Raw genomic sequence first — 17359 nt, forward strand, 5'->3', positions numbered from 1 at the left:
ACAGCTGACATGATGACAATTTTTTAAAACTTGATAAAAAAAAAAAAAGGAAATAAACTATGTCCATTTGTGCATGTGAGATATGATCTACGAAATATAAGAAAACTTCTCCCGGAATCTAACCGACGCCCCCCCCCCAAAAAAAAACTTTTATGGACATGCATAAATGTTTGCGCCCATTGTGCCCTTTATATAATAGAATAGTGGGGGGTGGCCAGCGTTGTGGAGATGTAAAAGAAAAAAAACGTTTTGGTAGGTAGGTAGGCTCAAACCCAAAGCCTTGAGGTGAAGGTGAAAAAGAAAGCCTGACATCTTACCACAACGCTAAGAGGGCAGAGCAGTGAGAATGGTTAAAATTAAATGATTAAAAAGTTAAGTGAATGAGTTCACACAGGTGCATAAATTTAACGAGGTCAAACATCACGCCATAGGAGAATGTTTCCCCCCAAGATGTTGGGGAAAACTAGCTCCCCTTAAGGAAGTGTCCAAATGAATAGCAATTGTTTGATATGACGGGTGTTGCCCGTATTGCTGGACGTCCCGGGCACAAGTGCTAGGGAAATTCGTTTGCTATGGATTCAGTTTCGATTATATATGGAAAAGCCAAACTAAACATGCGGAGAGTAAAAAATAGCCTGTAAGTCACTCAAATAAAAGTTAGATACAACCTTCTTTCGTAAATCGTAGATATTATAATACCGAGAAATGCCAAACATTTTTATAGACATCTGCAACATATTTGTAAAGAATCATGTTTAGCCATTATTTTCAAATTTAGTAATTAGTAGTGGGACGATTAATTGGAATTAATCGGAATCGTTAATTGTAAGAATTGTGTATTTTGGAGTTAATCGCATCGTTAAAAAATACCTTAGATTTAGGATCCTTTCATTACGATTCTCTTATATTTTTGAGTTGAACTGTTTGAAGTGAAATGCTGTCAAAAATTTACGATAAAAACGTCATAGATGTACAAGAATTTTATTAACTACTTTAAAGGTAATCTTTATTTATCTTAATGAGTTTTCTTATTCCATCACATACATAGGCATTGTCAGTCTGTTTCAAAACTTCGAAGCCCATGATTAGTTATCTGTTTGCACTGTTCAGTGCCACGAGGTAACATTCAGTTATCTGTTTGCACTATTCAGGGCCATGAGGTAACATTGTTTTCATTTGTGAGCGAAGTTTATTTATCTATAAAACAGCCTAACTACGAAAAAGTTGGAGAAAAAATATTTTACAGTGCTCTTATTGCGAGTAAATCATGTTAAAAATCAGTGGTTTTTACAAATAGTGACTAAAAAAAGGGGGGGGTATCTTTTGGCAAGTTTTTTTTTTTTTTTTTTTCTTTTTTTACCGACACTCTTCTATTAGTAAATGAATGAAAAATCTCATTAGTAAATGAAAAATGTCTTGTCAACCTTTATATTTTTTAAAAATAAAACCAGCAAAGTCAAATTATTTAAACAATAAAAGATTTAATAGAACAATATATGTACTTTTGTATTTTCTGAACGAAGGCTGTTTCAGGAAATATTTCTAAAACTAAAGTGAAACTGAACATGTGTTATCAATTCGCAAAACTTTGACAGTCGGTTGACTTTTTTGAAGTATCCAAAAACAAAAACGTTAGAACTACATATTATGCTGACTGACGGTTCCGCTTAAGGTTTTTCGAAAACTACAAAACAATCATTTTGCTATCTGTTAAATAAATGTGATAAGTGAATTTAATTTTTTTTTCTTTTAGAAATTTACATTTCATTAAAATATTCTACGAATGAAGCAATTAAACATTTCTTTTAGAACTTCTTTGCACAACAAAAACAAAAAAATGTGAAAAATTTATTAAAAAAAGAAAAAAGTTTAACTTTAAAAATAAAAATCCTTTGAACCCTAATTTTGCAAACTAACTAGTCACTCAGAGCCATTCAACTAATAGCTTGGTCGACATTCACGGATGCCTGGTATCACAGTCGTGATGTGAGCCTAGTAAATGTTTCCCAACCCCTAACAAAAAATTAGAAGGTTGTTAGAAACAGCATTAAGCCGGAGGCAATTTGAAAACTTCAATAAATGACTTTTCTTTAACAATAAAAATAAACAATTACCAAAAATGTACTTTTTTATATAGAAATAAAGAGGTAAATTAAGGCATTAAATAACAAACATTAAAGAACGATAAGTATATTATTATATAATAAAAATAGAAATAAACCAATTTATTTAGATGTAAAACATAACATTATTATTGTTAAAAATATTTTTAAAAAGTCAAATAAATACGAATAATTTGAAACGATTGAATATAAAAGGCTAAGAATTTAATCAAAGATTTAGTTATTTTTAAATTTCATTTAGAAATAATATTCTAGAAGTGGAATAAAAATCAGTTAGTGATTAAAGCTGCAAAAAAATGTTAAATTTTAAAGAGTTATCGAAGATAAAGAGAAAATAAAAAAAATGAATATCAAAAGATAAACAAAACATGTTATTCCCCTTGAAATTTGATGTTATTGTATTTTTGTTGAATTAATCATGACTTACTTTTTCTTCAAATTTTCTAATATATAAAATAACTCCTGAAATTGATTGTTATTAATTTCATGGTGCATGTTTAATTCATGGTTAAAATATTTGTTTTTCAAAGAAATTTTCCAAAATAATTAAAATCGTTTTCAAAATTCCCTTAATTGTATTTCCACCCTTTTCACTGTACCAAATTTTTTCGCTACACAAAAACTTTCGATTATATAATGGTATATTTCAAAACAACAATACCACGAGAATCGGAATCATACTTGGTATCAGAATCGTTAATCAACATTTTCCTGGAATTGGAAAAAATTTAGGGATCGTCCCAACACTATTAGTAATCTTGCATTTAAAACTATTATTCTTTGTAGTTTTTATTTATAAATAATTCAGAAATTTTCAAAGTTAAAATTGGAATCTTTATTTTATGTGTATGTATTTTTTAAATTTCTACTCTTTACTTGTGCCTAAATCTAACACTGAATAACAATTTTTCTTTAATCTATATTAATAAGATTGTGCAAAAGTTTGCATTTTTTTTTTTTTTTTTTTTTTTTGCAACCGTTATGTGACATACATTTGAATTATTTATTATTATTATTATTATTAATTGAATATTTATTGAAAAAAAAATGCAATAGTGTAAAATGAAACAAGTTTTTCAGACTCTTATTTTAATACATTTGGGGGATTGGTCAGATTTTGTTAAACATGTTAAATTCTTGTCCTAAACCTTCCCATAATTGATTAAATACAGTTCATACCATTGATCAATGTTAGTGCTTACATAGTGTTCCTTATCTTTCAATTGACAACCATTTCTGTCTTAATTAACTATATCCTTGAGTAGTTCTTGGCCTGAATATATAGCTAGCAATAGTAAAAAAAAAGTTTCCAATATTAATATTTTGAACAAAATTAAAGAAATCCTATAAGTATTTCTTAAGTTTATTCAGAATTTTAATTCTTGCACAATTATATCTCTACTATTATATAAAAGGAACTTTGTGTATGAGAGTTCATTCCCTATGAACTTGGAAATGGCTGGACCAATTATTTTTTATTATTTCACACAAAGGTACTTGATGTGTCTGGGAGTGTTACGTAGGTTTTGTATCGGAATGCGTCTGATAAGTATTGAAAATCAATAGTTAAAAAACATTTGATTAAAGAAGGAAGTCCGATGTTGACCAAAGTTAATGCTTTTATACAATTTAACATCACGAGTTCATTTGAAAAGTTTTATCGCACAAGCAGAAAAGCTTGTTGCATAACATAGACTGTAGATTCTTTTATAAGACAGTGTTTTCAGAATGAATGTTTCTGTTTAGAGCACAATATTGAACCATGATTATTTTAAACTTTTAGTGAAGCCATTATTTACAGATAATTTTATAAAATCAACAATATATTCTCTACAGTGCAATGTAGACTGCAATGTATTGTGGACTAAGTCACTGCAGGAAGGCATGTGAAGGTTCCTCTCTGTACACTGCAGGGAAGGGCGGTCTCTACCTAGAGCTGACTATCAATCGATTTGATTAAAAAAATTTTGATAACAATAAAAGTATGGGAGGGTGGAACATTTGTTAATCCTCATTTAATCCGTTGGGTCGTCCTGCTAGTATTAGTATATTAGTTTTTAAACTTTTTTCTTTTGGTCTCAAAATGGAAGAAATTTATTAGGTGATTGGGTGGAGGTGGAGTTTATATTTCATCCATACCATCTGACTTACATACTGATTGTAATAACCTTTTTTCCTTTTTTGTTCTAATCGAAACAAAAATTCTCTTCCGATTAGATTCTTTTAATAAACTTCAGTAATCATGATGCCCAATACACAAATTTTTATTGTAGAATTTTCCTCAACATTAAGAAAAAAATATTTCTCATCAAAATTCTTTCTTCCATTGTCTGAATTAACGCTCATAGGTCAAATATTTTGATAAATATTCTATTAGTGGCTGAAAATATTCTTCCTGTCTTTACATTTTTACATCAAGTAAATAGTTAAATATTCTCAGAACTCTTACACAATACCAAACCTTCCTTTTATTTGTTTGTGATCTGGACTTAAAAAACTGTTTACCCAATTCCTTCCAGCACATCTGATTTGAGGTCTTAACAACTTTTAACACTTAAAAACTTATTACTTTAATAAGATGAAATGAAATATTTCTGTATGAAGTAGACATCCTTCAGGCTTGTTAAAAAGATAAGAATTTTATTGAAATCAAGACTCAAAAGAATATGTTTTGTAATAATTCTTTACATATTTGATTTTATTCAACAATTTATGAGGGTCGGACCTCAGCAAATCAGAGCAATTTATGTATTTCCTTCTTTAACAGTGACTGTTCACTTCCAGTTGCTGCCAGTCATAAAGCAAGGTAATAAATTTGTCTATAACATTGAATAAGTGCTACATATTTGTGGAATTAAATTTTAAATATATGAACTACAGTGAACTGATTTATTTTAAAACATTATCTTCCGGCTACATTTTGAAAAATGAAGCCCTATTACTTTACACAAACTAAAATTATTTTTCATATATATATATATATATATACTAGCAATCGGTGCCCGGCGTTGCCCAGGTGTTTTGAGGTTAATGCTGAGAAAAAAAAACGGTCAATTTTTTAAACTTTGACCCCTATTATGACTTCTTAACATTTATTGTTTAGGGATCAAGTAAAGGTAATAAGGTAGATCCATGTCCAAGGAATCTATATCTAAAATATCACGTGTTTAGACCCAAAATTGTAGGAGGAGTTTGGTAGAGTTCTCAAAGGTCAAATCGTTTGATAGCGAGGCCAAATTTCGCGAATTTGGCCTTTTTTAAAGCAGTTTGGCCTTCAAAATTTATGTTTGGCCTTTTTCTTCACCGATGAAATCTGGGGACGCAACGGAAATTTTCGGCTAAAAAATGTTGTTACTATGCACATCTATTTATTGAAATACAATTTGTGGCAAAATTTCAGGAAAAACTAATGGATGGTTCTCTCGCAATAGTCCGGACAATTCGCTAAATTATCTTGTCAAAACCTTAAATCTCGAATTTTTGTGCAATTTTTTTTTTTGGAGGGGGGGCTAATTTGGCATAATAGTGTCCATTTAATAGTATTATCTTGAAAAAATAAAAAAATAAGGAAAATTACCAAAAAAAAAAACAAACAAGAACAACAAAAGTGTGCCGTATTTTTAAAAGTTTTATTGCGTTGTTTTTATTTGCTTTTTTTATTTCATCGGTGAAGAAAAAGGCCAAACAGAAATTTGAAGGCCAAACTGCTTTAAAAAAAGGCCAAATTCGCGAAATTTGGCCTCGCTATAAAAAAAAAAATGGGGAAATCCCCCTACTTGAACTTTCTGTTTAATTAATAATGACTCGCTTGTAGCGTTGATTTTTTTCTTTTTTCGCTATAAAAAAATAACTACTTGATGAAATTACGTGATTTTTTCTGTAGGAAAACTTTATCCCATGACGAGTACGTACAATATATTTTTTTTTTAAATATTTCCATTTTTTAATGTCAATGGAAAACTGCACACGTACCCAAACCCGAAATGTAAAGACCACGAGTGAACGCGGGTTTTTTTTTTTTAGTTTAGTTTCATAATGACGGCCGTGATGTCGGAGGTTCGATTGTTAGATTGTAAGTTAGTTTCGTATCTTTGTAATTTGTAAATCGCAAGTTAGGAAAAAATTAAACCCTTCCAAGATGGACAATAAATAAAGCCATAATATTTTATGGTATCGTTAAAAGCCTACGAACCATAGTTTTTTAGGAGATGTGATTATTGGATTAACCAATCAGAAATCGTCTGTGGCACACACATCTCTGTTTTTATAGATATACTAGCAATCGGTGCCCGGCGTTGCCCAGGTGTTTTGAGGTTAATGCTGAGAAAAAAAAAAGGGTCAATTTTTTAAAACTTTGACCCCTATTATGACCTTTTAACATTTATTGTTTAGGGATCAAGTAAAGTTAATAAGTTAGATCCATGTCCAAGGAATCTATATCTAAAATATCACGTGTTTACTGTTTAGACCCAAAATTGTAGGAGGAGTTTGGTAGAGTTCTCAAAGGTCAAATCGTTGAATATATTAAATATTATTTTTTAAAGCAGTTTGGCCTTCAAAATTTCTGTTTGGCCTTTTTCTTCACCGATGAAATCTGGAGACGCAACGGGAATTTTCGGCAAAAAAATGTTGTTACTATGCACATCTATGTAATGAAATACAATTTGTGGCAAAATTTCAGGAAAAACTAATGGATGGTTATCTCGCAATAGTCCGGACAATTCGCTAAATTATCTCGTCAAAACCTTAAATCTCGAATTTTTGTGCATTTTTTTTTTTTGGAGGGGGGGCTAATTTGGCATAATAGTGTCCATTTAATAGTATTATCTTGAAAAAATAAAAAAAGGAAAATTACCAAAAAAAACAAACAAGAACAACAAAAGTGTGCCGTATTTTTAAAAGTTTTATTGCGTTGTTTTTATTTGCTTCTTTTATTTCATCGGTGAAGAAAATGGCCAAACAGAAATTTTGAAGGCCAAACTGCTTTAAAAAATGGCCAAATTCGCGAAATTTGGCCTCGCTATAAAAAAAAAGGGGGAAATCCCCCTACTTAAACTTTCTGTTTAATTTCGCTTGTAGCGTTGATTTTTTTTCTTTTTTCGCTATAAAAAAATAACTACTTGATGAAATTACGTGATTTTTTCTGTAGGAAAACTTTATCCCATGACGAGTACGTACAATATATTTTTTTAAAAAATATTTCCATTTTTTAATGTCAATGGAAAACTGCACACGTACCCAAACCCGAAATGTAAAGACCACGAGTGAACGCGGGTTTTTTTTTTTTAGTTTAGTTTCATAATGACGGCCGTGATGTCGGAGGTTCGATTGTTAGATTGTAAGTTAGTTTCGTATCTTTGTAATTTGTAAATCGCAAGTTAGGAAAAAATTAAACCCTTCCAAGATGGACAATAAATAAAGCCATAATATTTTATGGTATCGTTAAAAGCCTACGAACCATAGTTTTTTAGGAGATGTGATTATTGGATTAACCAATCAGAAATCGTCTGTGGCACACACATCTCTGTTTTTATAGATATATAGATAGATAGATATAGATATAGATAGATATATATATATTTAAAAAAAAAAAAAAAACCTTTCGGTACGAATATTTGTGGATGCATGGTATGTTACTATTTACTTGCATCTCCACGAGGTCAGAATTAGTTTTTAATGTGAGGGGAAATCTAGCTCCTCCAGAAAGGATTACTCTGGATTGAGACAAAAATCAAAATTGCCTCAGTTTAGAAGGATCTCTCCCTAACTGAGGACAGAGCATAAAGTGTGGCACCAAAAGATACTAAACCTTTATCTCAGTAAAAATGGATATCCGATATTGAATATATTTTCATTCTGAACAGCTTCAAATTTTCTGATGAAGCAGACTAGTAAAAAAAAAAAAAGTTTCCAATATTATATTTTGGTCAATATTATGAAAATTTTGCTAGTATTTCTACAATTTGTTTAGAGTTTTATCTTGTATAGAACTTAGCAATATCTCTCAACTATAAAAATGCTTTGGCCCAGCATAAATTTCAAGGGGGTTCTATTAAAATAGTTATGTTTTTAAAAACCAAAATACTTTCAGTTCATTTTGTCTGGAAATGAATATACTTTGACATAATCAATAAATCACATGACATATGTAAAGTGTTTTAAACAAGTGATAAAAATATTACAACTGTTAACAAAGTATTTTCACAACTTTGAAGAATGGAGATGCTTCTTAAAAGATCGTTACCACTCTGAGAAATGTTGATATATAAATATTTTTTATTTAAATTAAAATTTAAAAAGAAATCATTGGGGTATTTTGTCAATCATATATTTTTTATTTGGCAAATTTTACAGGTACAGTTCATTGTGAAATAGTTTTAAAACCATTCTTCCTTCGGTTTGTGTCCTGGACATGACCTTAAACTATATCCGATGGTCAGACCCCAGCTTGCGGGCTTTGGGGAGTGTGGAACCACCCTTTAATTGCCATTGCTGCCAGGTCCACTCTGACCCGGAGTGATAGTACCTGTTAGGGTCCCAACTATGGGTTAAATAGAAACCGACTTGAAAAAAAAAAAAATATATATATATATTCTCTTAAAGACGTTTTCTTCAAAATAACTGGATTCGGCATTAAATAACTTGAAAAGGGTTGATATGCCATAAAACAAAAACAGCCAACAAATACTTCAGTTTGGAGAAAAGCATTTTTTTTCTTTTTTTCAATTTTTGCTATCTATAAGAAAGTTAGATGCAGCCATAGAAAATTTATTTTCCAACCAGTTTCTCTCCAGACTTCAGTTCTTAATCCAAGAAAATTAGATTTCTGTAACTTTGTTTGCTTTGTTGTGTTTTACGGCATGTCAATCCTTTGGGACATTTTATGCTGAACTTTGACCGAAAGACTACCATTTTGGGGAAAATATCAGTGTGAATATAAAATTATCTATTTATTTTGATTTTCTTTGATGTTGGTTTTCATTCTTTGAGTCTCTATCATTTTCTTACTAACAAGATAAAATTTAACTGAGGCATTTTCGTCCAAACATATTCAATGTCATGCCAAGTGATAACATAGGATTTAGCTGATATTGCTAAGCAATAAACTTGCATGTAGAGCTTGCTGGTTGTTAATGTGATACTTCTGCAGTTTTTCTGTGAGTCTTGCTCAGCAATGGCTGGTGAACAATGGAAACCACTGGATTATACCGAGTGAGCAAAAAGAGACGTGAGTGAGCAGACGGTAAAAATTGGAAGAAAAAAAAAGGAAAAGAAACAGTTTAAAAAGAAAAGTAAAAAAGAAAGGGCAGAGTATCATTGCGCTTCTTCAAGCAACAAGTCTTGTGATAAGGAAAATGAATAATTTAAGGCTGGAATTTAAACACCCTTAACCTCCCCATGTTAAGAACGGCTTTCGGAATACCCCCCTCCCCCACAGCTTTGTAAGCTGTTCTTAACATGGGGAGGTTGGAGGTGTTGATTTCAGAAAGCTATTCTTAACATGGGAAGGTTGGGGGTGTTTATACTATGTTGAGGAAGGTTGTAAAAAAAAAAAAAAAAAAAATAACAAAATAACTTTCCATACACAAACAAAACAAAAAATATATTTGTTCACTGATTCAAAGAAACAAAACTTTTATTACAAAAAAAAAAAAAAAAACAGAAAAAAACACAGTTGCCATAAAAAATAAAACAGTAAAATTTATGAAATTATTATGGTAGAGTCTTTGTTTTATTTTCTTTTTTTTTTTTTTTTTATTGACTTCTGTTCACTCGGTATAATTCGGTGGTTTCCATCATCCACCGGGCAGGCATTGCCGAGTGAGACTCACGGAAAAATGGGCTTTAAACTGCAGTAGTACTGGTAATACTTTAGTTTTGAGCTTGTTTTGAGTTCTGACAGCAACCCCTCCATTACTTTTACAATTAGCTTTTTATAGGTTAGTCTTGCTATGCTGGGTTGTTCTATCTTGAGTGAGTTTGTGTTTTTGAAATACAATATTCTACAATGCCAATTTCAATGAAGAAGGCTTACTAACTTTGGACATGAATTTATTCTCATCGCCATGTCAAGATTAATGAATGCATGTTTAATTTAATATAATAGCTGGACTCAACTTTATTTCAAGCAGGTTTGTAGAGGCTGACTTATAAGAATGCTAGTTGGATTTTTTAAACCCCAAACAAACGTCTGAATGTTGAAAAACTTTTAAATTTGAAGTTGGAGTCTGATATTTTGAAATTCTAGTCGTCTGAGTCTGGCCTTATACTTTCCAACTCTGGTTCCAAGTACAGAACTACATACAAATAATCAATGAACATAAAAACGTAATATGTATTATTGTATAATCTATACACAACTCAGTAAAAGCTTATTGCAGAATTATGTAAAGCTTTATTTTTCTCAACCATTGGCAGCAATGTACATGTTTCAGAAACGAATTAGAACATCAGATTCAGAGTGTTGGGATATTGATCTGTTTTTTACAAACCGCAATTTTACAATGCACCTATTGAGTCAGACAATGTTGGAATGGTGCAATGACAGTAAATTCTAATGAAAAGGGGCGAATGAAGGTTGAGAGTCACTGCTTGAGATGATTTGAATAGAAAGAAAACTAATCTCAACACAAAAAAGAAGAAACTCTTTCCTTCTCTCCTTCCTTCAAGTCATTTATTTGCGAGTTGTGCCTTGCGAATATAATCAATAAAATCTCTTTCTGGTACAGATTTTACTATTAGATAAAACCAAACATTTTTAATGAATCATTTTTCATAACTTATTGTCCTGACATTTCTTTTATTACATTAAAAGTAATCCTCTCCTCCCTCCTATGTGTTATTGTTTTCTCTTAACAAATAATAAATTGATAATTTAATTGCCATTAAAAGTGCAATCTGTTAGTCACTTATCACTGCCATTATTCTTATATTGTTGTTATTGGTGTCTTTGTACCCAGTTAATCCTTTTTAGATGTCTTATTTCTGTGAAATTTTGCTATTTTTATCAATACGTTAAAAAATAAATTTTCTTTCCAACAAAACTTTACCTTTAGATTGGGTAAGAAGATCAGTTACAATTGCAGAAAGTATCAGAGTACCTTTTCTGAGAATTTGTATTTCAAAGTTATATAGCCTTATTCCAAATATTCATTAACCTAAAAGGGTTTGAATAAATTCCAATTTTTCGTTATTTTCTTGAACTGGTGTCTGAGAACTGTTCAGATATTTAAAAAAAACAAAAAAAACAACTTTTTATAACATTGTAAAATGATTTTTTTAATTTTAAATTTTAATGCTGTATTTTGATCAGGTCTATGAGCAACAAGATTTGGCTTTATTCTAAATAGCAATCCTTAATCAAATGTATAGATCTTAGGCAAGTATTTTATGCCCTACTACCCTCTCTGAACTATTTGTAAATTGGACAGACATAAAAATCAATATAACAATTGATTTGCGAGATCAATACTCTCGATCAATATTATAGTAAGCATATAAAAAGTGAAAGTTAGGCTTAGGAAAGTATTTTTAGTTACTCTGATCTATCACAGGATGGTTGATATTATTTTATTTTGCTTTTGAAAAAGAAAAGAGAATCCTATGATTTAGAACATGTCTTATGATGTTTCCTCCTTTTAATGTAAGATCAAATTAATGATCATTTGAATAAACTTCAATAATGGTTTTCTAATTATGTCCATCATGATGATTTTTTTATGAGTCATTTTATTTACGGGGGTTTATCATTGTTCGAAAAATGATGTCACAAAGCATTTTCAAAAATTGAATACTAATTTTATTCATAAATGTATTATAAGAAAATTCAGTCACTTTGGTATGTTCCATAGAAATGATGGTTGCACATTAAAATCATTGTATGTTTTTTGATACATTGAATTTTTAACACTTAATTTAATAATTATTTTCAGAATTAAAATAAATCTTTTTTACATTTGCAACCCGTTTTTCCGTGAATGTTGCCTTGGCATATTCTAGCAACTTAGATAAACTGCTGGAATATAGCAAAATGCTCAGCCAATATAACAAGACAACAATTAATTGGAAGAAAATATTAGTTTTAATCATGCAAAAAATGAAATTATTAAAAATAAATCATTTTGCAGATTATGCTACAGTTGCCAGAAAATAGTTCTTTAATTTTACAAGGAATGGAAATTAATTGGAAATACGTGTGGCCCTTCTGACATTGCAACTGTTTAATCTTTACAGCGAGGATGTGTCATCAGTTCAGAACACATGGTGACAGATTGGAAAAATTTCCTCCAAAACATTTGTAAATTAGGAATCCCTGGCTGATGATTGAAAATCTTTAAAAAAAAAAAATAAATAAAAAATAGCATATAAGAGTATATCAGAGAAAATTGACCACATCCTGTCTGCTCATCCCTCGACTAACATTCACATTTGCGGTGACTTCGATGTCCATAATGTGGGCTGACCCACTCAAATAAGACTGATGATGAGGGGAGGTTCTGTCATGATTTTGCCATTGCCTATGACCTCACTGTTGGATTGTGTAGTGGACTTTCGGTCAGCGTTCAAGTTGTGGATAACTTGACAAAGACTAAAGTTACTTCTCATGAAAGAGGAGAACTATTTATGGCACAATGGGAGATTCCATTGTGCACACATGGGCCAGTCTATTCCTTGGATTATGATTGGCTGAATCACCTGATTGGATATGCTTGTACATAAATACAAGCCCTCAGTCCAGCTCAATCTGATGTCTGTCTTGTGCATGAGCTGAACCCTTGGTAAGTGTTGCTGCTATTATTATTATTGTTGTGTTGTTGTGTGTTATTGACTAACACAGTTCTTTTGATTATTCTACATCTCCCCTCTTCTCCCCCCCCCCATGAGTAGGCTGGGTTGTGTGAGAGGTGTATCTCTCTTTCAGGCCTAGTTTGTTGTGTGGTAGTAACCTAGAAAGAGCTCAGGGAATCCTTGATCGAAAGCGTGGGGATATATGTGTGGTTTGTTGTTGGGGTTTGGTTGCTGTGTATGTGCTATTACAGGGAGATAGTGGGATATGCAAGAATGTAGTATCGCTTGAGGGAATTGTTGGTCCTAGTGCTGCACTTGGTATTGGGGTTGGTGTAGGCTTAAGTTCGCATTTTCTGAGGAAACGGCGGTTCCTAAGTGTGATCCTTCTGGATCCGTTAACCCTGATTCGGTATTGTCGATCTGGTAGGGAACTGATGATTTTGCCCGTTGTGTTCCATCTGCAATTCTACACTCACTCAGATTGTTCGCGAGCCCACCCGTGTGCCCGATACTACTGGTCAGTACGCAAGCCTTCTAGACCTTTTTCTATCCACTTCCCCTGAGCTATGCTCATGTTCTGTTCTATCTCCTCTGGGATCCTCCGACCACTGCGTCATATCAGTTAAGATAAAAATGAAATATAATACATCTACAGATGTACCTCTCCACTGTACTGTATACCGATACTCTATGGCAGACTAGGATAGCTTCCATATATTCATATCTTATCCACCTCTCCATTCCATGTTTAAAAAGGATGTCTCCTCTATAGTATCAGACCTGACCGAATGGTTACTTGTAGGCATAGACCAATTCATACCATCCAAAAAATTCCAACAAAAACCTAACAGCCAGCCATGGTTCTCCCCCTAATGTGCTGCTGCCATCGCACACAGAAATCACTTTTTCCATGGCTACCAATGTAATAGATGCACTGAAACTAAAGCTGTTTTCAGGACCGCCAGCAATCACTGTAAAAGAGTAATAAAAAATGCAAGAGAACTATATGCTCAATCTGTTAAATCCAAAGTAGCTGAGCAGCGGCTTGGTTCCCACCAGTTCTGGCAAATAGCAAATAGGATCCTGAACAGAAACGTGCGTTCTATCCCAACCATTATCAATGGACCAGAGGTCATCTCGATAGCATCCGACAAGGCCAAACTATTTGCCAAAAACTTTGCGGCAAATTCTACCCTGTGCGACGAAGGCCATCAACTCCTCGTATTCCCTCCTATAACAGACAACACGCTATGCAACATACAAATATCTGTGCGTGAGGTCGCCAAGCTAATCAAGAACCTTGACTCAGTAAAGCAACTGGTCCTGACGGTATTCCAATTATAGTGTTAAAAAAATTACAACCAGAACTTGCCTCCATACTTACCAAACTGTTTAAGCGTTGCCTTAAGGAGAAGTGCTTTCCAAAACCCTGGAAAACCTCATCAGTATGCCCTGTATTTAAGAAATCAGGTGATAAGTCATCTCCCTCTCAGTACAGACCAATAAATCTACTGTGTGTCATGAGTAAGTTGCTGGAATCCACAATAAATAGAGAAGTAGTCAACCACCTCAGCAGAAATAACCTTCTTAGCGACACGCAATATGGTTTCCATTCTACTAGATCTACAGCAGATGTGCTAACGGTTATATCTCATAGGACTAGTGAATTTCTTGACAAAGGCTTCATTTGTAGGGCAATTGCTCTTGACATATCAAAGGCTTCGATAATGTTTGGCATAAAGGCCTACTACACAAGATTTCCAGCTACGGTATAACTGGAAATGTTTTCTCGATCATTAAATCATTTCTCTCTGATAGGCTCATAAGAGTAGTGGTTGAAATCAGAGGCCCACAGTATTAATGCTGGAGTCCCTCAGGAGTCCATACTGGGCCCAACTCTCTTCCTGATCTACATCAATGATCTCCCAAAACACATACTAAAATCTTTCGTTGACATCTATGCTGATGACACGACTATCTATGGCAACACATCAAAGGCCGTAAATGATGTTCTCTCTGATTCTCTCTCTGATCTTGAGTGCGTGGTACAGTGGGGGAAGACGTGGCTGGTTACCTTTAATGCATCTAAGACCAAGCTCCTATCTCCACATCATAAACGCTCTGATCCCCATCTGGCATTAATTGAAATGGATGGCTCTCGTCTAGGGGAGGCCCCATGTTTTGACAAGCTTCTTGGTTTGACCTTTACTCCTGATCTTAAATGGAACACATGCATCAAGTCTGTGGCCAAGGTCGCTGGGAAAATGGTGGGATCCTTCTACCGCTCCAGAAGATATCTCACTAATGATGCAATTCTCTATCTATATAAAAGCCAAGTACGTCCAAGGATGGAGTACTGCTGCCACATCTGGGCAGGAGCTGCTAAAAACAGCCTATCCTGCCTTGACAGAGTATAAAATAGACTTCGCGGCTTGGTGGGTGATGCCTTTTTCTCTTCTCTGCAACCTCTTTCCCACAGAAGAGATGCAGTGAGCCTGTCTTTGTTTTATCATTATTTCCATGGCAAGTGCTCGTCTGAGCTCCATTCTCTGGTCCTCCCCCTCGCCAATCTTTTTCAAAAAACACCCAATTAGCTGAAACCACCGTCAAAAATTTCCCCCACTCTATATCTGTGCCTAAATCAAAACGTAGATTCCATGAACAAAGCTTCTTTCTTAGAAGTGCATGCCTGTGGAACTCTGTTCCGCTTGCCTGTTTCCCTCCCGACTTCAACCTGGATGTCTTCAGGTCCAACACAAACAAGTTCTTGATGGGCCGCCCCTTTGAGTAATGACACTTGTTCAATTTTCCAATACTGTTACTACACTGTCCCATTGATTACTGTACACATAATAATCCTTGTCCCCGAGTGGCCATTGGGTCTTGATAAGTGGTGAACTCCATGTAAAAATAAAAAAAAAGAAGCCTACTCCCAAGCCTAAACAGAAAGAAAAAACCAAAACTGAGTAATAAAAAAAAAAAGTCATAAAATAATTTCTTTTGTACTTCATCTCTCAAAAAAAGCTCGTTAAAACATTTTTTTATGAACAAAAAAATACAAAAGTTTTTATTTGTTGCTTCACATTATTTTACAAAAAAAATATTCATTCATAAAACTTACCGTAAGTTGATGTTTTTTTCATTGAAATTACTATACGATAAATGCTTTTTTTTTTTCTTTTTTTTTTTTCTCCCCCTTCTTCTGACGTTTTAAAATTTGAACATCTTCCAATGGTTTACTTAAGCTGCCAGAATATGCTGACGCAACATCGCGGAAAGACGGTTCTTTCATTGCATAGTTTTAGTATACATTGAAAGTTTGTAATAGTCATACATTGTCCAATGAATTTATCCAATATATATTCAGTTCAAAGAAATGAACTTCACTATGTACTTGAATTAGGCTCATTCCATGGAAAATGGCCCAAAATCAGAATTTAAAATGCAATATTTTCTAGCATTGTTTTTTTCTGAAAGACAACAGCCTAAACTACAAAAAAATAAATTTCAATTCTGATCTTTTCTGTGTTGTCTGTGCTGAGGCTATAAACATCGGCTATTTATTGAAGTCAGAAAATGAAAGAATTGCCTATTTTTTCAGGCATTCATTTTTATTAATAAATAACAGAATTATGTTTAATTATATTTTTCATGATTGGGACATATATAGATTTCAAAATAATTGAGGCACTGAGTTTCTGTTCTTAATCATTTTTACGTTAAATTTTCATAAAACACACGTGACGCTTAATGGACGTTTTTTTTTTCTCATTCTTTAATAACGCATGCAGCACCGACACTTGTGTGAAATGTACTTAATCAATTCATTTCAAATTTTATAACAAAAGTAATACATTGTTTTATTTGTCATTATTTCAAACAGCAGCATTTGGTAACCAGTACTTTTCAACTTCTGATATGAAATGGTTTTATTTTAAATAGGTCCTTGTCTAAATGTTAAAAATAAATTATCAAAGAAAGGATGAATAATTAAAATAAGTTAAAATGTTCAAATGTTGAGAAAATAAATTTGTTTGTCAACCGTATGGAAAACTAAGCTGGCCTTGTTAATTTTTTAGTCACCAACGTGGCTTATTGGTACTTGCTGCTGTTTGAAAAATGGTCGCTGTCCGAAAAATTTCTACTCCAAAATTCTTATATATATGTATGCGTTCAAACAGTTTTCAAAAAACTACTTGATATATTTTTGATACATACATGAAAAAATAAAGGTTTATAAAACCTGTGCATGTTTGAAATCTTTTCAATGAAAATTGTTTATGCTATAAAGCCTGAACTTTAAGAGACGGTACGGTCCAAACCAAATGACCAATTCGCTTAGAACAAAAATTAAGATTAAGACGATACTTTATTTTGATTGATTGCCAAATCTGAGTATTTTCCCACTTCACAGAACTTTGGAAATCAATGAGATTTCGCAAGGGTGA

At 32.7% G+C, this 17359-nt stretch overlaps 1 protein-coding gene across 2 annotated transcripts in view; it reads left to right on the top strand.

Moving 5' to 3' along the window:
* The window catches only part of LOC145280053 (nucleoporin 88-like), a 910024-nt gene that overhangs the window by 13375 nt on the left and 879290 nt on the right, over positions 1 to 17359 (top strand). The window contains exon 1 of one of the 2 annotated variants that reach the window (XM_080131747.1): positions 12103 to 12901. The exons of the other annotated variant lie outside the window; for it this stretch is intronic. The gene's annotated coding sequence lies outside the window, so the exon portion shown is untranslated. Of the gene's footprint in view, positions 1 to 12102; positions 12902 to 17359 lie in introns of those variants that run through there. 2 annotated transcript variants of the gene reach the window in all.

Source organism: Euprymna scolopes, chromosome 1 (genome assembly GCF_053919585.1).
Source record: "Euprymna scolopes isolate OS-2025 chromosome 1, ASM5391958v1, whole genome shotgun sequence".
Taxonomy (NCBI): Eukaryota; Metazoa; Mollusca; class Cephalopoda; order Sepiida; family Sepiolidae; genus Euprymna; species Euprymna scolopes.